At 40.3% G+C, this 23089-nt stretch overlaps 1 protein-coding gene across 17 annotated transcripts in view; it reads right to left on the reverse strand.

The window, feature by feature from the left end:
• Nucleotides 1–19147, reverse strand: part of TRIP12 (thyroid hormone receptor interactor 12) — a 145997-nt gene extending 126850 nt beyond the window's left edge. For 13 of the 17 annotated variants that reach the window (XM_059393672.1, XM_059393673.1, XM_059393671.1 and 10 more), the window contains exon 1: nt 17822–17931. The gene's annotated coding sequence lies outside the window, so the exon portion shown is untranslated. Of the gene's footprint in view, nt 1–17214; nt 17314–17506; nt 17703–17821; nt 17932–18857; nt 18878–19127 lie in introns of those variants that run through there. The other 4 variants (XM_059393660.1, XM_059393661.1, XM_059393657.1 and 1 more) reach the window with 4 other exon arrangements.
• Nucleotides 19148–23089: the final 3942 nt, after the last annotated feature.

Here is a 23089-nt window from a genome sequence, read left to right on the forward strand (position 1 = left end):
GTCTTTTAAGTCAGAAATACTGCTTTAAGGAAACTTTAAAATCAACTGTAGTTACCCACTCAACTTTTTAAACAAAAAATCCAGAACTATAGCAGGCAGTTCAAGAATTTTCATTAATCAGGTTTGGTGCAACCCACTTTAAAAAGGAAAAGAAAGAATGTCCACTTAAAGGAATGCAGGTTGCCCTGAAGCAAAAAATTTAAAAAAATTAAAAAATGAAGGTGGGGATGGGGCATGGGGTAGGACTGTACTATTAACTCCAGGGAGGTTTAATGTTCTTAGACTAGAATTCTTTACGAATTTTTTTATTCCTCATACATAAATTTTAAAAAAACAAATCTCTGCTCCTGGTTTATTAACTGCATGAGATATACCCACACATGTAAAACTCAAGGGCAGGGAACCACAAGAACACAAGTCATTTTACAGCGCTCTGATGGGAGAATGGTCTCCTCTCCTCCACTGCTCTTCAGAGCAGTGCCTTTACCTACGTTTCCTGACATTTAAACCTTTACAGTGGTCACGCTGTGTTTTTTATTTGGGGGGGGGGGGGGGATGAGGGGACACCAAGGCCAAGACTTACTAGTTGGGATATGGCAGCGTCAGGTCTCACTTAGCTACTCAATTACTTAACAAAGGGGCAGCCTCTCCCCAGTGGTATTTACCTGCCACTGGTGGGGGTAGACAACAGTAATACTGGATAGTATTGGGAGGACAATTAAGCAGTCGGTAGAGAGAATTGAGCAGAGGCAGGGGGTAGGGGGTATACTACAGACAGGAGAACGTAGAATATAACATTCCCTACCTAATTTCCATCTATCCCACACTCTTCCATGCTAAAAGAATCCTGCCACATAGGAGGTCCAAATCCCTTCACCCCTGAGGAAGGTGCTACTCCCTGGCCCTAAGGAATGAGTCATGATTGGGCCAAAGCCAGTATTTATCCTCAAACTGTAAGAGTAGAGGCTTGAAATCAATTTTAGACCAGGGGTTCATAATCAGGAGTTCATGAACTTAGATTGAAAAAAATAATTTCACTAACCTCTAATTGAAATTTAACATTTCCTTCTATCCTGAATAGGCAACAAACCACAGCATTATTGGCAGTACCTTTGGCTTTGCACCAAGAGAAATCACAGATATTATCCTATCACATTACAATTGTTGCGGATACCTCAAAATATCATTTACACCCATCACTGCTTTGAACAGCGGCTAGAGCATGTTATTGAAAGTGCTAATAAATGTATTACTAAATTACAACATACTAATTTAGTAGTTCATTTGATATTCTAGGGGTTTTGTCTTATACAATTATTTTAATAATTTAGAATTATTCTGAGGGGTCCACAGCTTAAGACTGTGAAAGGGTCCACACCACAGAAAAGGTTAAAAATTCTCAGACTTAAAAGGTCATAACCAGAAATTTTAGATGAAATAGAAAACAGCATGCCTAATGCTTAAATAGTGTCTGACATTTACTTCTGTTACATACACATTTCTACACATACACTGGTGAAGCAAAGTAGGGCATTTCTAATCATGGACTGAACATCAGAAGAATTTAAAAGCCAGAAGTTTAAACCTATGTTCATACCCCACCACCATTACTCTTATTTTCACGACAGGTAGGCCTTAGCTCTAGCAAATAAGAGGTATGCTGAGCATCCTTCAGGAATATTTTCGCTTTCTGAATTATAAAAAAAAAAAAAAAGGCTTGTGGGGTGCCCTGCGGGCTTAGTTGGTAGAGCACGCAACTCTTGATCTGGGGGTTAGGAATTCAAATGCCACCCTGGGCACAGAGCTTATTTAAAAAAAAAAAAAAAAAAAAAAAAAGGCCCTATCTTCCCCGCCTTCCTACCTCAAATGTGATGGACTCAATGACTTCAAGCCATGACAGAACTAACTGGTCATCTTGAAGAACCACTTGCTGAGAGCAGCAGAGCAGAAACAGAGTGCAATCCTTGCTGGAACCACTGTGTACCTGAACCACGTTGTATGAGGAAAAGGAAACCCTGATCTGTTTTAGGTCCAGTTAGTCAAGTTTTCTATTATTCGCAAGCAAAATGTTCCTACCAGAAAAAGGAATTATTATGGATAAGGTAGCCAGGAAAGGCATTTTTTGAGCCAAGACCTCACCGATGAAGAGACAGATATGTAAGATCTAGAAGAGCATTTTCGGCAACAGGGGGAGCTACTAAAAGATAAAATAAGAGAGAACCTCAGAGAGGTGGGCAAGAGCCAGAACAGAGAGGAGTCCTATGGAGCATTCTAATTCTTCCACCAAATGCTAGGAGTACACACACCTCTCTCTTACACACGCAAGAACGCTTTCCAACTTCATACAAAAGAGACAGAGACCCCTCATTTAAAAACTTGGCTTTAGGGGCACCTGGTGGCTCAGCCAATTAGGCGTCCAACTCTTGATTTCATCTTGGGCTGTGATCTCAGGGTCATGAGTCTAAGCCCTGAGATGGCTCCTCGCTGAACATGGGGCCTGCCTAGGATTCTCTCTGTCCCTCGCACCCCGCTAGCCCACATGTGCACTCTCTAAAAAAATAAAAAATAACATAATAAATTAAAATTTGGCTTTAGACACAAAGCTGTTCCTTGAAGCATTATTAACAACAGGTCTTTTTAAATCTGACAAGAATTAGAAAGGCTGAATAAATTATGATAAATATAAAGCAAACAATAAAGAATAACAAAATAGGAAAATGTTCATCATACAATAGTACTGGGAAAAACATAGTATGGGGGTGCCTGGGTAGCTCAGTGGGTTAAACCCTCGGCCTTCAGCTCAGGTCATGATCCCAGGGTCCTGGGATCCAGTCCCACATCAGGCTGCGGGGAGCCTGCTTTCTCCTTTCTCTCTGCTTGCCTCTCTGCCTACTTGTGATCTCTGTCATAAAAATAAATAAAATATTTATTTAAAAAAAAAAAAACATGGTATGGACCCATTTTTATTAAAACAAAAGCTAGAAGAAAGAACAAAAATGTCTATACTGTCAGGTAAAGAGATTTGTCAGGTAAAGAAATTATGGATCAGTTCTTAACTTTCTCTGTTTTCTTTATTCAAGTTTTAACTATCACTCAGTCTGTACTTCATAATCAGAAATAAATGCCTCAAAAATTAAAAGTTGCTCACTAAATGTAATGTGGCATCCTGGATGAGATCCTGGAACAAAAGCCAAAAGGTGAAGAAAACTAAGGAAATCCAAATAATGTATAGGGAGTAATAATGTATCAATCCTAGTTCATTAGCTGAGTCAAAAATTTACTAATGTTAAGATCTTAACAAAACGGGGGCACCTGGGTGGCTCCGTGGATTAAAGCCTCTGCCTCCGGCTCAGGTCCTGATCCCAGCATCGGGCTCTCTGCTAGGCATGGAGCCTGATTCCTCCTTTCTCTCTCTCTCTCTCTGCCTTCCTCTCTGCCTACTTGTGATCTCTGTCAAATAAATAAATAAAATCCTTTAAAAAAAAAAAATCTAACAAAACGGAAGCTGGGTGAGGAGTATAGGGTAACCATCTCTGCACCTTTTTTTTTTTATGAATCCAAAACTATACTTTAACACTTTTTTGGCTTTTTTAAAAATGTTTAAGTCCACTTACCTAAGACTCTTCAAGTAGGCAAAAGTACAGATAGTAGTCATCACTAAGGAATGGCAAGCAAAGGCAGAGAGCATTTAGGAGAGAAAAGAGATTGCATGTTGAAAGTTAAGGGCCAAAGGTTTTGTACATGTCTGCCAGGCACACAACAGGCCCTCACTTGTTGCAGAATAAGGCTCTCACTTATTTTACTATTTTCAGATACAGGAGGTTTAAAGGATCTTTTTTTAAAGACCTTATTGATCCCCTCAACCTAAGCAGAAAGTGCTGAGAATATACTTTTTAAAGTATCTTTAAGCTACCAGAATTATCACTTTCTTAAAGCCATGGGGTACAAGCCTTCTAGCAAGTAGTTTTGCAATTCAACACCTTAAAAGCTCGGGGAAGCAAGGTGGGACACACAGAGTGCTAAACATACAGGACCACCAACCAGTAAGGAAAAGGGCAAGGCTCACTCACTATACAAAGCAAATTAAGTCTTTTAAAAAGCAGGCCATTTCAGAGTGTCCAACTGTCAATAATGTTCACTAATGATGGCCTAGAGTCAGGCACAAAACACATTCACAATCCTCTGAAAAGTCAACATGTATAATGACTGGTAAAGACCCACATGAAAAAAAATGTTTTCACTGCACTGACCTTTTTTCAGAAGATTTTACATGTATTCCTTCTTTAAAAAAAAAAAAAAAAAAAGTGTTTTTAAGCTTTTTATTGAGTAATTTTTTTTTTTTTTTTTTAGATTTTATTTGAGAGAGAGGGAGGGAGAGAAAGAGCACAAGCAGGGGGAGCTGCAGGCAGAGAGGGAGGGAGAAGCAGGCTCACCACTTAGCAGGGAGCCCAACACCTCCATCTCAGGACTCTGGGATCATGACCTGAGCCAAAGGCAGACAGTTAACCTCTGGAGCCACAAAAGTGCCCCTAAGAAAACTTCTAGAAGAGAAAAGATTTATCCTCTAATGATTATTTAAAAAAAAAAAACAAAAAACAAAAAACTTGACCTTAGAACTAGTTAAAGGGAATATGGGATATTCTTTATACTACTATAACTATATTTTTATAAGTCTGAAGTTTTATCACTTGAACCATATCATACATTTTATTGAAACTAGTAGTAGTAGCCAAAAAGGCTATCATTAGCAATGACAGAACATTTGAACCTGGATCAAATATAGATACTTTCTCAAAAAAAACTTTTCAAAACACTTAATGTGAGTCCAGGTCAGGGAATATTTTTACTTTCAATCTTTAAAGTGTCATTTTAATTGTCCATTAAATTTACTAACACCTAAATTATGACATCAGAAAAACAATAAACTCACACACTGTTGACTATAATTTCATACATTTATAGCAACTGTGAAAATAAGTCATTTAAAAATAACTATTATATGGTTCTTTTATACAGAGTAAAAGCTACTATTAAACTCCTTCTAGAAGTCAACACCCTAATCAAAAACTTGTAATATATCAACTACCATTTGATCACCTTACCGGGAACAACAAGGCACGGTGTTTAGCACTTCTCTCTCACGAAAAACTCAAAAGAATCTTATAAAGTACAATTTTTTTAAAAAGATTTTATTAATTTATTTGACAGAGATCACAAGCAGGCAGAGAGAGAGGAGAAAGCAGGCTCCCTGCGGAGCAGAGAGCCCGATGCGGGGCTGGATCCCAGGACCCTGGGATCATGACCTGAGCTGAAGGCAGAGGCTTTAACCCACTGAGCTACCCACGCGCCCCATAAAGTACAATTTTTCTATACTTTACGCCTTAGTAACTTGCCCAAGATCAACAACCAGGAAACCGGAACCCAAATTCATCCTGCTGATGAGTCCACCCGTACTGTCAAATGACCTCCTTCAACCCTTCTCCTTAAAGTCTACCCCTCACAGAATCCACCTTCTCAAACCTGTCTTTTTAGATAGACTATCAACAAAGGAAATGCCTTCTCTCAAAAAGAATGGTTATTAACCGAAATTACCCATGGAGCACTTACCCTTTAACAGCCATTGTTTCAAAGTTTTACATGGTGACCGTTTTAATCCTCACAACAAACCTAAAATAGGTATTACTATCATTCCCTTTATACAGATGCAAAAACGAAGCCAAAATAAAGTGACTGACCCAAGGTCACAAATTTAATTGTATCAGAACCAGGGTTTAAGTTATATCCCAGTCTGCTCTTAGTCACTTATACCAAATTCCTGTATCACTTACACATTATGATGCTATCTTTTAAGACATAAGGATGTCATTTCTAAATCCTGCGAACCAAGTAAAGGCAGCAAGTAATACTCTGGGGCAGGGGTTGGCAAACTACGGCACACAGGCCAAATCTGGACCCCCACTCCTTTTTGTAAATAAAGTTTTATTAAAACAAAGGCTATGGCTGCTTTTGCTGCACAACAGCTGAGTAATTACAACAGAGACTACAGGACCCACAAAGCCAAAAATATTTGCTATTTGGCACCTTATAAAAGTTTAGTGAGCCCAGTTCTGGAAGACCGTGTATAAGCCTTCCTCTAAACCATCCAAACAGACATTTTTAAATTTATAAATAAATTTATAAATAAAAACAGCAGCTACCATTCAAGTATATACTATTTACACAAGATCCGCATGACAACCCATTTTATATGAAAAAAAACTAAGCCTCAGAGGTTTAAACGACTTACCCAAGATCACATAGGGAAGATCTTGTTTAAATCAGAGTTTGTGGCTTCAAGCCCATATCCTTTGGGGTTATGAACAACCCAGAGATACTCAAAGCAAAGCAAGAATATGGTATGTTCTCCCTATGGGAAGTTTTGGGCAAAAAACTCAAGTAAATACAGAAAATAAACACAGCATCTACAATTTATTTACTCAGTACAATTGACTCTCCTTGAACACTGAAAAATTCTACCCTCTTCTGAAGCAGACTCTCATCTACCCTCATTACACCTTCCTGTCTAGAATGCCCACTCTCTTCTATTTACCAACTTACCTATCCATCCCCAGCCCACCTACCTCTCCATTTCTCACCTCTCCTCCCGTGGAGACTAACCTATGTACCAGTGAGCCAAGGGAAGGATTCAATAGAGGTTGGCTGCTGTTGCCATTATTCAAAGAACCTTTTCTTATTATTCTTAACCCATTCATCTCCCACACCACTAGCCTGGTCTACAGCACTGTTAGATTAAATCACATATTCACAGTGACAGCCACATCAGAAAGATAACAAGGATTCATATGGAATTAAATGTGATCAAGTATACATGGATGAAGACAACTATATTGAGAAATAACTGAGTAATTCTCTGTTCCTAACCACTCTGTTCCTAGTCACCTGATAAGACATCTGAATAATGTCTTAAACTCAGTTTAAGAGTTTTTATGGTTACTTTTGTTTCCAACTTTATCTCCTTCCCTAATGAGACTATAAACTCAAGGCCAAGGATATCTTACAAATCTTCCTTATCCCAAATCTTGATTTAGGACTTTTTAAGTATTCAAAAAGATCTATAATAATACATAACATTTGCTTATTATTTATATACAAATTCTACATCCACTGCTCACTTCAGACTACTTAAACTGAGCGCACAGACATCTTACAGGAGCATTTTTCTAGGTCTGAGTATTGCTAATGCAGTTCAAGCAACACCTCTAAAACAAAAATGCAGCAGCTGCTGAAACCAGCCTAATTCCTTCCAGTGGACTGTGACTCTAATACCAGACCATAAAACAGACATAATTCCAGAATGGTTTTTTAGAACCATTGTTTTACTAAGTCTCTGACTATATGTTCCTTAAGAGAACCACAGATTAAGCCATTCCTAACTTTAAAACTCTTAATATGAAAACTTCCCAAATCCTTTACTGTCATATTAAAAATTTTAATAAACTCAGCAGGCATCTTATAAATAGTTCTAAGTAACTCTAAATATAGTAAACTCTGAAAAGTTAATTGTGCATTATGAATTTTATTTTTCTTTTTTAGTAACAAGAACGAACTAACACAGGCTGAATGGAAGTAAATGTGTAAGCTGAAGGTCCAGCCGACAGAAAAGAATATGCTGCTACTCCAGCAAACATTAAGTTTTCTGATTCCTTAGCTAATTCGAGAACTTATAAATTGCATATCACTTAAAACTAGTGCCACAACGATGATCCCAAATGATAGTTAACTATCTCTTCGGTAACTCCCTTCGGAATAGTTAGTATAATGAGAAGGTACCTGGAGAATAAATGGCCTGGCCTAATATACAGGCAGCTGAAAAGTAATACTAGATGGTTCAAAGAGGCAGAAGCAGATTATCTTACAGTGCCACACCAAAGGCTGAAATTCCCCAAGTCTTACCTCACAGCAGCAACTGGAAGGGCAAACTTTCAAAAGAGAGGGTGAAGAGTAAAATAAAAAAAGAATGAACTCTGCAATTAACAGTCTAGTTTCCTAAGAAAAGTATTTAGAGGTCAAGATGTATAAATTAACAGTTGAGAAATAATTAGGAAACTAGTCTGATCACAAAGCTAAGAAGTACTGAAATCTCAAAAATCAGCCTAATTGTTGCCATCTGCTGGGAGAAAGGCAGAAATGCTTGTGGGTCTGGGACGGAGCAGGGTAGTCTTTAAATCTAATTCCCTACTGAGACTAGGCCGCTCTCCCTAGGTGGACACAAGACAAGGAAACATGGTTTAATAAAGGAAAAATTAGGAAGCTGTACCAATGCCTTGAATAAAAGACAGTCTTGTCGGGGTGCCTGGGTAGCTCAGTTGGTTAAGCATTTGCCTTCAACTCAGGTCATGATCACAGGGTCCTGGAATGGAGTCCCACATCAGGCTCTCCACTTAGCAGGGAGCCTGCTTCTCTCCCTCTCTCTCTGTCAAATAAATAAAATCTTTAAAAAAATAAAATAAAATAAAATAAAGGACACTCATCTCTTGTAGTAGTAAAATACACAGCCTTCACAAACGTTTTTATTCCAAAGTCCACGAACCCTCACAAATTTTGTGCTATACAGCTTTAACAGGTGTTAAGTCACCTGTTAAGCCTTCCTCTAAACCATCAATCTTGCACTAACTGCTAACATCTCTGTTTCTACTTAAGGATAAAATGAATTCAAATTGCAATCAGCAAAGTCTACAAGAATACTCTAGAAAAGCTGCTGTAAGAAAACTAAATATTACTGCTACCAGACACCTAAATAAAGCATTATTCTCTGCATCTTTAGTTACCCTTCAGCCACCAGCTAACCTCATTTCCTAATTTTGAAATCCTGTTTTGTGTACTTTTATAAAAGTAACAGGGATAACAAACAATCTACCATGACATCAGCCAGAGTGCTAGGCAAATATTTTACTAAGATATTTAACTTGATTAAATGGGCAATATTGGGGCACCTGGGTGACTCAGTTGGTTAAGTGTCCAACTCTTGATTTTGGGTCAGGTCATGATCCCCACATATCAGGCTCCATGTTCTGCTTGAAATTCTCATTCCCCCTCTCCCTCTGCCTGCCCCTGCCCCCGCCCGGGAAACAACCAACCAACAATAACAAAAAACAGGGAATATTAACCTGCACTTTTTAAAAGTATATATAAATATTGGAACGCCTGGATGGCTCAGTTGGTTAAGCAACCGACTTCAGCTCTGATCATGATCTTGGGGTTGTGGAACCAAGCCCCACTTGTGGGGAGTGGCACTCCCCACTCTTGGGGATCCAGAATCTTCCGGAGATTCTGCACTCATGAGCTCTCTCAAAATTAATAACTCAATTTTTTTTTAAGTAGGCAGGGGTGCCTGGGTGGCTCAGTGGGGTTAAGTGTCCGCCTTTTGCTCAGGTCACAATCCCAGGGTCCTGGGACTGAACCCCTCGGGGAGCCTCTCTGACCCCCACCCCACTGGTGCTCTCACTCATGGTTTCTCACAAATAATAAATAAAATCTTTTTTTAAAAATTATGTAATACTTAAGCCACAATTTACTATTCTTAAAACGTTTTGTTATTTTACTGTACTATGTGCTTAGCAGAAGTTTCCCTTATAAAGAGGGCTGATATTACTGAGGAACTCACAAAAAATTAAATACTAATTTTCCAACAGTACTCTGAATTTAAAAAAACAAAAACAAAAACACCTGAATAAACAACAGATGAGTGTGTTAAGACAAAATGACTGCCAGCTTCCACTAAAGGGCAAGAACACTATGACTGAACAGAGGAGCAATGGGAGTCATTTAGACAGCTCCTGCTTATTTAACAGAAGTATTCCAACTACTAAGTACGGAAACTTAACAAGATATTTTACCTCTATTGCTTCTTTCACCCCAAAACTTACCACAGTAACCCCTTATACAGTCCTAGAAACGGAAGCCATTTCATAAAAGATAATATCTATATAAGATCTGAAAGCACTTTTTCTTTGTAGATCATTTACAAATCAAATTACTTCTGTCCACTTTTTTCATGCTGTCACGACTTATTCATGGATCAACACTAACTCAGCATGTCTATTTGTTAAAAGTAATTTCTTAATTTCTCCCATTTGAAAACCTCAATCATCTCAGACTGATTTCCTATTTCACAGATGTGGACCCTATACTCCAAAGGGTCAGTTTATGGGACCATTAGACCCTCACCTCAATTACACCTTTTTAAGCTCCCCATCCTTCTCTCTACCCAAATAAATGAGGCCAGTTCAAGTCCAGAGACTTAAAGTCTCTCCATGAAGTCTTCCTCAACCTAGTCAACTTCAACCTAGGAACCTCTCTCTAAGCTTCTGAGGACCCACTGTAAAACTCAACTTTATACTTAACAATATGCAGTGTTCAATGTTGTGTTATACGGTTATAGTTTGAACTCATCTACAGTAAAGTACCACATCTCTTCAACTCAAGAAATCTCATTTTATGAATCTATTTCTCCTCAGCATTTTTCAAGAGGGTATGAAACCAGAAATGCACATGCATTAGTTGCTGAGGAAATACTTGTACAATGAAGGCACTTCCAACAGTTTATTCAGTAAAGCCAAATTTTGTGCCCTAATTTATCAGTTTCTTAATTGAGATTCTTCTATCTTCTTTTCTATATGTAGAAAACCTGCTTTACCATAGCTACAGGATACTTCTCTATGCTAAACACTATACCATATGTAGTTATCAAGTAAGTTCAACAAGGTAAGTGATTTTCAACTAAATGAAACCATGGAACTCAGGACAAGAACCTTCTGTATTCCTTCCAGCAGAGACCTAGCACACAGTAACTACTAGATAAATATGTACTGATAAATATGTTTTTACCTGGTAGTAAACATAATTCCCAAATGCTAAACCTAAGGTAAAAAGTTAGTAAAATAGTGTAGCGCCTTAACAATCCCTCAAAGGGGATGTTCATGAGCCTAATTCTGAAAAATTTATATTCTAGCATCCTATACTCAGCTACCAAACCCTAAGAAATGAAAATAAGCAAGCTGACAGAAACTATGGCAAATGGTGCTACTATTATTTCACAATATAGTTCCTCAATGTGTCACCAAAATAAACTGTCACCGCCATGTACAATGCCAGTCAGGAGCTTGTGCCAGCCACCATGGCGATGGAAGAAATGAGAGCTTTATCGCCAAGAAGCCAGAGATCTAGTTAAGAAGAAGTAAGTGACTAATTATGTAAGACAGATGGTGAAAGCAGTTAACTAAAACTACTAAGATGTCATGGAAGAAGTGAGGAGTAAAACTCTTACAGGAGGTTCTGGAAAAAAGTGAAGTGTGTATCTGTAGCTACAAGAGATGCAATATGCAGAAGGCTGTCGATCCAGGCCAACTCATCAAAGTCCAAGCAAGGAAGCTGAAGTTCCTGGAGTGTGTTCAGAGAGGACCAAGCAGCTCAATGGGAATGCACGCAGCCAAGGGTGCAAAAACAGACAAGATTACAACATACTGGGACACAACAGACATTACAGCACGTTCATGTATTTACTATTTACAAGGCAACTACAAGCACTAGGTTTTCAGAAAGACTAAAAAAAAAGGGGGTGGGGGTGGGGGGAGAGAGGCCCTCCATATGATCTCCATGAACCTGCTCTCTAAGGACACAAAGCAGCTTAAATTACAACTCAACATTGAGTGAATTTCAGACTGGCAGTTATCTGTAAAAACTCATTTTGGGTTTCCAGGGCATCACAGATGTTTACCACTATAAGGACTTCAAACTGAGTTAATTTGACCTCAAGAAGATTCAGCACAAGGTACATCTATTTATTCAAGAATGCTGCCCACGGGTGGAATGAGTAGGAGTTTGTTTTTTTTTTTTTAAAGATTTTATTTATTTGACAGAGAGAGATCTGAAGTAGGCAGAGAGCAGGCAGAGAGAGAGGAGGAAGCAGGCTCTCCCCAGAGCAGAGAGCCCAATGCGGGGCTCGATCCCAGGACCCTGGGATCATGACCTGAGCCGAAGGCAGAGGCTTTAACCCACTGAGCCACCCAGGCAACCCGAGTAGGAGTTTTGAAGTCAGGGTAGAACTCATTGGTTATGACAGCCAACAAGTTGATTAAAATACACATTGAAATTCTGTAACTTTAAGTCTTGAAGACTTGCTGATAGACGCTTCAGCTAATAAATAATCTTCAAAATCCACATATGAGTAATAACATTTTATTTACAGAAATAAATATATCCTTTCTAAAAAAGAAACAAAGAAACTAAACAAAAATGCTGTATAAGGGTGCCTGGGTGGCTCAGTGGTTAAGCCACTGCCTTCGGCTCGGGTCATAATCTCAGGGTCCTGGGATCCAGTCCCGCATCGGGCTCTCTGCTCTGCAGGGAGCCTGCTTCCTCCTCTCTCTCTCTCTCTGCCTGCCTCTCTGCCTACTTGTGATTTCTCTCTGTCAAATAAATAAATAAAATCTTTAAAAAAAAAAATGCTGTATAAAACTCAACTGCATACTTAACAAATATGTGCATCCCATCGTATCAAAATATATTTAGGGCCTCAGTGTAGAATTTAAATGATCAACTATTATACGTAAATAAAGGATGAGTAAAGACTATGAAAAGGCTTGTCCTCATTTTTTTATACATGACAAAGTAACTCGTAGTCCTAAAATATATCCAATAGGTTAAAAAGAAAACCCAAAATTTTTAGCATCAACTATGACTCAAAAAGTTTGTCAAAATAAGTAAGATGTTAAACTGTTACAAATTATTTTCACTTACAGCAGTATTTTATTCTCACAAAACTTGTTCCTTTAATAAACATTCAGATTCCTTAATGCAGGCCAGACACTGCTAGAGGGACTTAAAAAAAGGGGAAGACAGACTTCAATTAAGGAACATCAATTAAGGAACACTATCTATCCTCAAAGCCTTTCACGTCTACATATAACAGAAGTATATTCTAGGTAGAAGGATTTTAACAAATGAGGCAACGGTCAATGCTGCAATGAACCAGTGGGGAAGGGCCCTGTGTTCCAATCTACCTAGCCTAATCTCCTAAATACAGTGTCTAGCATACAAATGACAAACCTAGGTTAGATGGCAAAAACCACACTTCGGATTAGGCACTTAAAACTCACAAAGGTTCAACTATTCGCCCAAGGTCACAAAGACAGAAAAGGCAGTCAAGACAACTACCCAAGTCTTCAACCTTCAAATCAGGTGTTTGCAAGAACAATGAATGCTGTTCTCTAATGAAAGGACAGAGAAGAGTGGCAAGCAGATTTTTTTTCTCCCACTCCAAGTAGAGCTGCAGAAGTTTACCAAAAGCTTCTGCGTGCTCAAGATGAAACAGGTAGGTCTGAATAATGGACAAGTTCCTTTTTCTTCTGGCCTACCCAGTTTAATGAAACTTGTAACAATCACAACCAAAATCTGAAAGGCCTCAGAGTACTCTTAAGAGACTTATCTCAGCCTAGGAAACAACTTTTCTTGCCCATTACCTAAAATCAGTAAATTAGGGTATTAGACTTAAAGAACTGTATTGTTAAAAAATCCAGGACACTGGCCAAGTTAAATTTTACTTTAAAATCAAGAGACTGGTTCAGCATCAGTATATTTATCTATTTACTGTAACAATGAGCACCTACTGTGTGTTCGAGTCATGCAGCAGACCAGGTAGCAATTACAGAGAACTACTAGAGGTTTAGGACTTCAAGAAATCAGTATGAACTATACAAAGGCACTACAAGAAAACAGACAAATGTAAGGCTAACATTACATGTTAGGAACTACAAGCAGGATTATATAACAATCTATCGATTCTATTTATTGTATAATATCAACTTCTTTCTTACTCTTCTACCCTTTCCAGGCACTCGATGTCACAGCAGTCAGAAATACAAGAGGCTGTGATCACAAAACCAAATAGCATCCTAAGGAAATCTGTTGAGGCTAAGAAACTTTCCAAGTGGGAAGACTGGTTGCATAGTCAGCAAGACTAGGCTAACATTACTGGTTTGGAGTGGGAAGGAAAAATGGGTATTATTTTCAATTAGGCATACGTGTGCACCTTCATGCAAAACACAGTAATGATACAAAATAATCCTTGACTTCAAGAAGCCTATAATCCAGTCGAGGAAACAAAAGCAACATATGTCAACAAATTTAGCACTCTAATCCCAAAATGGAGCTTATTTAGATAACCAAGAAATAAAAAGTAAAGTTCATGGGGTATAAATTTTTGAGGAAGTGATATGAAGGGGCCAGTTGAAGTGAACCGAAATGGTTTAAATAAAGGAAAAGTGCATGTTACTGGCAGTAGAAAGAATGTGAGTGAAGAGAAAAAGCAACAGGTTGCTTTTTCAACTTGAGTCTGCTGAAGTACCTCAGCAAATGGAAAAATAAAGGGGCAACTGGTGGTATCCTATTTGCTCAGAAAGATCCTCACCCACCCACTTAAAAGAGAAAAAAATATTTTTTTTTAAATTCCCCTAAATCCTGTAAAGAAATCAGATCAAGATTTGGCAATATTTTCTCTTAATGGTGGAAAGTCAATTTCTTAAGAGCCACAGACCAGAACAGGTACATGTCATCAACAATAAAATGTAAAGAAAATCTCTAAATATGATTAACGTATTTATTAGTAGGAGGTATAGTGAAAAAATATCTACCATGCTGATGCAAAAAATAATAATAAACAAGAAATTTGGCCCAAGTTCCACTACCGATTTAATAGTTTCAAAATATAAGTTGCTGTAACTTCATATCTGCAACCTACCTCACATCAAGGTCACCCCCCCATCACTACCACTGCTGAGAAGCTCTGTGTTTTCAGTGACCTCAAAACAGCTAACATAATTTTCTAAAACTAATAATGTATTATACTTATTTAGCAGCTCGTAGTTTTTCACAACCATTATATCCACTGGGTCTCAAAAATCACCCAGTGAGGTAAAACAGTGGTTACCCATCCCTATTTCACAAATAAAATAACTGGAGACCAGGGGCACCTGGGTGGCTCAGTTGGCCTTCGGTTAAGTTTCAGGTCTTGATCCTGAGGTCCTAGGACGGAACCCTGCATAAGGGCTCCCTGCTCTGCAGGGCAATCTACTTCTTCTGATCCTCCCCCCTGTTCATGCTGGAGCTCTCTAATGAAAATCAAAAAACAAATACTTTAAAAAAAAAAAAATACTGGAGACCAGATAGGTTAAGTGAATAGCTCAAGGTCACACAGCTACTAACTGGCAGTGTGTGAATTCCCAAGCCATTGTTTGTCTCTTGGCTGGAATGAGGGGCTTAAATAGAATCATAACATCTTATCTAGATAACATAAATACAGTAATCTTAAAAGTTAGAATGGAAAGGTAAATATTCAAATTTACTTTGCTCAGTGAAAACACTGATTTTATACTGGTTTAGCATCCCCTTAATTTTTAAAAAAAATTATTTTAGCTTAGCAGCTTCTGGAACTCTAACTGCCAAATTCTAAAACTTTTAGAAAGGAAATGAAAAACTGAAACAAAAGCCTGTTCACTGACACAAACTAAACAATAACCGTGAGCTAGCAGACTTACAAACCCCTCAACTCTCTAAAAACTGGGAATCCAATAGAAATGATGATAACGTTATTTGTATTCTACATTAATTATATGGCAATTCTTAAATCCTTATGGATACTGGCACATTCACAGAAAAGCAGATGTAGACAAAACCCACAAACTCCAACCATATTAATATGCTCTCTTAAGTGTAAAATAAATCAAATAAAAACTCCCCAAACAATCTCACAATGATGTTTAAAAGCCATACTAATTCATTAATGTTTCTGGGCCTGAAAATGGAGCAGGGCTGTTTCAAAAGAAATTTACTTCAAAATTTACTTCAAAATTCACACTTAATATTGATCTCTTTGCATAATGAAAATAAACCTTAATAAAACTATCTGCATGCAACTGACTCTCTAACCTGATGATGCCATTCCTCAACCTTAACCGCCCCCCCAACCTCCTCCACCCCCGAGTAAATGCGACACACAAACACACCACACACAGGCCTCACATATAGGCCTCTTGCCTTTTTCCCCAACAACTAGGACCTTTGTTCCAAGCGTCGGTTTTTTGCCCCACTCAATAGCTCTTTCAACTTTCTACCCTGTATTTTTTGTTTTGTTTTGCTTTTAGAGAGGAGATCCTCAGCCTCAACTTTCTGGGTCTTTAAAAAATGAAATGCCAGAAATATCTACAGAGAGACTGGAGAGGAATAAAAGTTGAATACTGCACTAAAGGGCCTACAAAACGGAGTAAAGCCCGGGGATCGGGTGATCTGGCAGCCCAGGCAAGATCCAGGAAAGGCCGACTAGGAAAGGAAGACAGCAGGGGAGCAGTTAGACGTCCACTCAGAACACATTCACTGCACTAAGAAACATACCCCTGAACCCCTCACACACGAACGTTTACTCACTGACACAGTCCCTCCTTCAATTAACTAACGAAAGAATTAAACTCTACCCACCGCCAGACACGACGCTTAAGCTAAACGTCCCCAAAGTACAACGGCGTTATCAAAGACGAACGTGTCTTAAAGGTTCAGGAGCAACCCCTTCCGTTCCTTCTTACCACACAAGGTCCCCCCAGCAGTTCAAATGTGTTAAGTTATTTCCTCCCGATTTGCATGTGTTTTTAAATCTTTATTAATTCTTTTCCCTGTAGCAAATTAAGGATTCCTGTTACTCTAAGGAAGGAAGCGCCACGAAGGACAGGATTTGGGATTTTTCCAGCCTTCGTTATTTGAACTCCCCTTAACTTGTTTCTGAACTAGAAACCCACTCACCATGGAGGAGGATGAAGAGAGGGTGAACTGAATGGACAAACGATATAATAGGTTTTATGTAATCCACATATAAATAAATTAATCGCCTGACTCGCTTTGAATGCTAATACGATTGGAGTGACAACTGGTCCACCTCCCTCCCAAGTCCTGGACCCCCACCCCCGATTTCCACTCTGATCTATTCAGAAGCATGCTCTGCTCCTCAGTCAAGTTTCTCGGCCTCTTTTCCAGCCCCCCTGCACGCCCGTCTCGTCGTCATCCTCACTCAATCTCAACTTCCCACGGCTAAAGAAACTGCCCAGCGCAGACCCCTGTCTCCGGCCTCGCCCGCCCACAACCCTCCCCCCTTGGCAGGAAACCCCTTACTGCGGTCTAAAGTCACTCCGGCCTCTCCCTCCTCTGACCCTCGCTTCCCACAACTGTTGTCACTCGAGCTGCTCCCTAGTTTCCATTTCCGGGCCGTCCCCGGCCCTGGAGCCTCCCCTCTCCCGGTTTCCGGGCCCCCCGTCCCATTTCCGGGGAACCCTTGCCGTCTTCACACCCCCCACCTGCACTTCCGGCCCCCCACTTTCTCGCTTCCTAGACGCCCTCCAAGCTCCAAAGCCCACTTCCGGCCCCCCCGGCCCCCACAGGGCTCCCCAAGACCCGCACGCCTTACCCCGGTTCCGTGAAGGGCCCTCCTCATCGCGGGGGGCCAGAGGGGGGACCCAGCGAACCCCCCCCCCCGCTCCCGCCCGGCCCCGGTCTCCCTCGAGCGCTTCGCCCGTCAACCCCCGGCCCGGTCCTTCCGCGGCCCCGCCGCTGCCGCCGGGAGCAGGCCGAGCGGGGGCCGAATCGCGGCGATGACACAACCGGGCTTCCTAGGACTTTCTGTTCCAGCTCCTCCCCACCCCCCTTGCCACCCCCCCCAACCCCTCAGCACAACGCCCTCCCCCAAGCCTGGCCCGGCCGCTCGGAACTGAGCCCCAATTACCTAGTTGGGCCCCAAAGTCTCCGGTCCGGACTCGGTGGCGCGGCAGTAACTTCCACTCGCTCCCCCCCCCCCCCCCCCGCGGCGGCGGCGGCGGCGGCGGCGGCGGCGGCGGCGGCGGCGGCGGCTCCTCGGGTCCCTTCAATTATCAGCTGAGCCGCAGCACCGCGGCCGGCGTGCGCCTCCGCCCGCGCCGCCTCCCTCCCCGCCCGTTCCAACACCCTCCGGGAACTATTTTGCCCGTCGGCTTAGACTGACGAGCTCGTCCGCGGGAAAGGCCCCGCTGCTTACTCGCGGCCCATCACATCGCCCCTCCCTCCCCCACCGCCCGGAGCGACTCTCCCAGCGGCTTGAGATCTCCTCCCGATCCCTTCGAGGGACCAGGAAGGGGAATGTGGGACTGTGCTCGGTATCCCTCCGCCGGGGTCACCCCCTCCCCTCCTTGGTAGCAGGAACTAATTCCCTTTCGGGTCACCAGGGATCTGAGGTTTGAAATTTCAAGGACCAGAGTTCCCTCTGACTCTTGGGAGAGAGGTCGACCACCCCAAGGCAGAAACCCCCCGCTAGTTGAAAAGCGGGGTTCGATTTAAACTAGGGCTTTGGCCCCATGACCCCAATCAAGCCCCGCCCCTTCCTGGTTGTCTTAGCGACGGCGGTGGCGTCCCAAGATGGCGTCGTGGCTGCCGGAGACTCTGTTCGAAATTGTAGGACAAGGCCCAGCGCCGAGCAAAGACTATTACCAGTTATTGGTCACCCGGTCCCAGGCAAGTGCGAGGCGCGGTTTACCCTCTCTAACACCCTGCCGCCCGGGTGGAGCGCGGAAAGCGAGCCGCGCTAGGCCGAGAGCGACTGTGGCCCGCCGGAAGCGTCCGGTCCCAGCTCCGAGCCGGGAAGATTTCCCTCGTCACCTGGGCCTCCTCGGACGGCTCCTCTGTGGCCCGCGTCTCTTTTCCCAACCCCAGCCCGGCTCGTCCCTGGCGAGCTTTCTTTGCCTTCCCACATCGCCGCCCTCTCCCTTCTTGCCACCCGGGGCTCCTACCCGCAGAGTTCCCTCCGCGCGAAGAGAAAAACAGGCGTCCCTGGCTGGCGTGCAACCTCACCTCAGCGTGGGAAGGAGAGAAAGAAAGACTCAGCCAAGTGTCCCAAGGAGGAGCCGGCAGGGGAGGGGAGAAAGGGAAGATCTCTTTTCCAGGGTAGGAGCTAATCATGGGGGATTTTTAAAATCTCATTGTGGTCTTTCCGGTACCACGACCACATCAAAACTTCTTTATCTCTAGTAGGAATTGATCGCTGAGAGCTTTCCCCTTACCTTTTTGGAGCCCCTTCTATCCCATTGAAAGTGTGCGGGGGGTGGTACAAAAATGTTTCAGCTGCTCTGCGCGTCAGCCCCACCCATAATGACATCTGCTCCACAACAATAAGACTGAGGATTATGTTATCGCTGGAGTAAAGTAACCATCAGCCTATTTTTATGACTGCTTTAGCTATTTAAGGTGGGCTTTTTGGTTGATTTATTGTGCTCATGAAATGATCAGGTTGAACTGGGCCTCCCCTCGGAACACATTTTCTGATTCCTGGCTGAGCTTAAGCCTGTCTCTGAGATAAAGCACCTTGTACTTTAACAGAGGGTATTTCTATAAAATGAAATTTAGAATTTTGTATATATTTGTTTTGGTGTAGCTATTGAATATGGCATCAGTTTTCCCGTGAGCCCTTAAGTAGGCAAAGAATGCTTTTTTAATAGCTTCAAAAGCATCTTTTAAAAATAATATATGTATTTTTAAACCTGATATTTATAAATATTGCAAGTATATCTATAATAAAAGCTTGATAACCTGTCAAACTTAGATATTTAATTGAACATTTTGGCGGGGGGATTTTTACACATTTAATTGGAATTTCATAAACGCTGAAATTCTTTTTTTGTTTGGTACATTTTTAGAACCATTTTCCATTCGTCTTAAGATGTATGATCCTACAGTTTTTCACTTTCTAACATTAATGATTGAAAGCAATAACACCTTACCATATTCATACTTTGTTTTCTATTTCCATCTACCTCACCTAAGTTAAAATGTTCTGTTTACAGTTTTTTCCATAATTTGTCTCTTAAAAAAATTTTTTTTGAGGATTTCTTTTTCTTGAAAGTACGTTATTACAAGTGTACTGTCATGTGTACTATCATGTCCTAAGCCTCAACGAATGAATACTTGCTTAGATTTTTATTTTAGTAAATTAACTATAGAGTGTTCCTGGCCATTAGTTTTCCCCAAGAATGCTTCTGTTGTTGATGTTCAGACTTTGCTCTGTTAGTCTAACTTAGGCACACGCCTTCTTCTAACCACTGTGTTTTATGAAACGCCCCTCCCCCATCCAAGTATTCTTACAGCTTTCTCTCTCTCCTTTTTTCTTTTTTCTTTTCTTTTTTTTTTCATCTTCTTTCTTCTCTTTTCTTTCTTTCTTTCTTTCTCTCTTTCTCAGATCAAAAACTGACTTTCATTTGAGGCCCTATTCTTCATGTCAATTGCTTCTATATAAAATCATTTTCAAGCTGATTCATTTTCTTTTTTAAGCAGGCAGAATATATCCACTACAGTTCAACCAGTGCATGTTCATCTCAAATCTGATTAATTCACTCTCTTTTTAAAGTAAAATTGGTTGTAAAAAATAGTAAGCCAAAAAAAACGGTCTTTTCAGTCAACTGTCTTGAAAATATGCTATTTTCTGACCACAAGACAATTTTTCTAAGGCTCAGCACAGGAAACCAAACATCCACTAAGAGGTGGTCTGACATAAATAAGTACTAAAACACTAGAATTAAAATGAGTTTTATAAGATGGACTTTTTCTGAAGTGACTTTCTAAAGTGTTTCCTCTCTCTTTCTTCCTTTATTTCCAAAAATGTTGTATATTATTCGAAACAGGCCGCAGATTTAGATGGATCTTTCTGTCCCTCTGATTCTCTTTTTTATTCTTTCTCACTGCTTTTATTTTTATTGGCTTTAAATTGAAATAACTGCACATTTCACATGGATGTGAAGGCAGATATCTCTCATTAGGGTCATACCACTGTTGGTATAGTCCAGAATATAGATGTTATACATAAATTTTTTTTTGCCTTCTTATTTATACAGTAACAGTAAATACATATTTTTATGCTTATAGAGGCATTCCCAATTAACAACTTGATACCATTATTTTTTGTTTTTTCCCTAGAGAGGCACTTACAGAATATAATTTATGGTCAATATAGTTTCTCACATTTGATCTAAAGGCTTAGAAAAATCACTGCACTGCTTTCTAAATCAAAGATTTATGCAATTATTTTCACTCTAGTTTTAGTAGTATATATATTTTCTTATATTGGATTCTAATTCTTTGAAAACTGCGAGATTCATAGTAAGTTAGAACTGGAAAGAACCTTGAGTATTATTTAGGCAAAGGATACTCCACACTCTGCTTCTAAGAAAATCTTAAATTGTATTCCTGAATGAAGATCCTTTCCTTAATTTAATCAGCAAGTTGGCATTTACTATGGAGATGCAAAATACAAGATTTCTGGCTTCAAAGAATTCATCTTTCATTCCACAAATCTGTATTAAGCACCTTTTATGGCCAGGTACTGTTCTGGATGCTGAGAAAACATCAGTAAACCAAACAAAATCCCTCCTCTTGTGGAGCATGTAATCTAGGTGAGAGATATACTTAGTGATTTGATTTATATAAACACTGAAATGGCTTTTCAAGAACAAAGGAAGTTCATAGCCAAGTTAATGGATAGCACAGATGATTTAAAATCTGAGTCCAGAGGGGGAAAAAAATCACTTTAGAGTAGGAGGCTCGGGAGGGTACAATGACCAGTCTTTTACTCTTGAAACTGTCTTCTTCGTTCTCTTGAAGTGGAAGTATTGCTTAATTAAGATGGTCACCCCTGGTGACTTAAGTTTAATGTGACAAACGATGGAAAACTACTAGAAACAGTAACTGTATGATGAGAATTGACAGATAGTGGCCTCTTGCACCTGTGTTAGGCAGTCGTCCCAAGAGTACCAACATGTGATAGTCCGTCCAGCGAATGAAAGGAGGAAGAATGAGTAATAGATTACCTTAATTTACCTATTTTACTTAAGCCTACTAAAAACTCCAAAAAGATACCTAAAGCTAATGTCATCTGGAAAGAAAAAGAAGGAAGAAAGAAAAGAAATTCCAAAAGCTCACTCCTCGAAAATAGCAAATATTTTTGATGTGCTTTAGAGTTGTAGCTCTGACAGAAAACATGTGAGGTCGCATGGCAGCCTGTGACAGGAAACTGTCCTCTCCAAAGACTTCTGAAAAAGGAATTAGACTTAGTGGCTGATGTTTAGGCTTTGCAACAAAGAATCCGGCCGATAACTGTTTCAAACTGCACAGCAATTTTAAAGATTTTAAGATTCAAACACAGCCTAATAAAAATGTTAATACATGCGCCCTTTGACCCTGCAAGTCCATTTCTAGGATTTCATACACAAAAATGCTTTCACCTATGTACTAGGATATGTGAGCAGGAAGTTCACCAGAGTGAAATAATTGTAAAAACATACTTCCATTAGTGGAAATTTCGTTAGACTGAATCATTCATACCAACGAATACTATACATCCTTTTAACAACAATGTGACGGATCTCTTTAGTAGAACAGATCTTAAGCAAGAAGAGTAAGTTTCTGGGTTAAACATTACCATGATGATCCCTTTTTAAAAAAAGGACCACCACAAGAGTTGTATTTTGTTTTGAATAAATGTTAATGAAATTTAAATAAATGTCAGAGGAAAACAGTTGAAGCTCCTCACTCTGAGGGTTGGAATTTTGGATTGCTTTCTCTTTCTGCATTATATATATATATATATATATATTACATTATATATATATATATTTTTTAAGATTGTATTTATTTATTTGACAGACAGAGATCACAGGTAGGCAAAGAGACTGGCAAAGAGGAAGGGAAGCAGACTCCCTGCTGAGCGGAGAGCCCAATGTGGGGCTCAATCCCAGTACCCTGGGATCATGACCTGAGCCAAAGGCAGAGGCTACCCACTGAGCCACCCAGGCGCCCCTGCATTATATATTTTTGAAAGCTCCAAGTTTTTCTACAGTGAACATTTATTTTTATAATCAGAGAAAAGCAATAAAAATTGAAAATGAAAATGTGAGCGGATAGTACTTATTCTGAGAAGTTGGCCTGCTCTGTACTTGAACTTGAATCTGTTGCACCGGTATCACCTCTGAGCCAC

This window comes from Mustela nigripes, chromosome 3, assembly GCF_022355385.1.
Source record: "Mustela nigripes isolate SB6536 chromosome 3, MUSNIG.SB6536, whole genome shotgun sequence".
NCBI lineage: Eukaryota > Metazoa > Chordata > Mammalia > Carnivora > Mustelidae > Mustela > Mustela nigripes.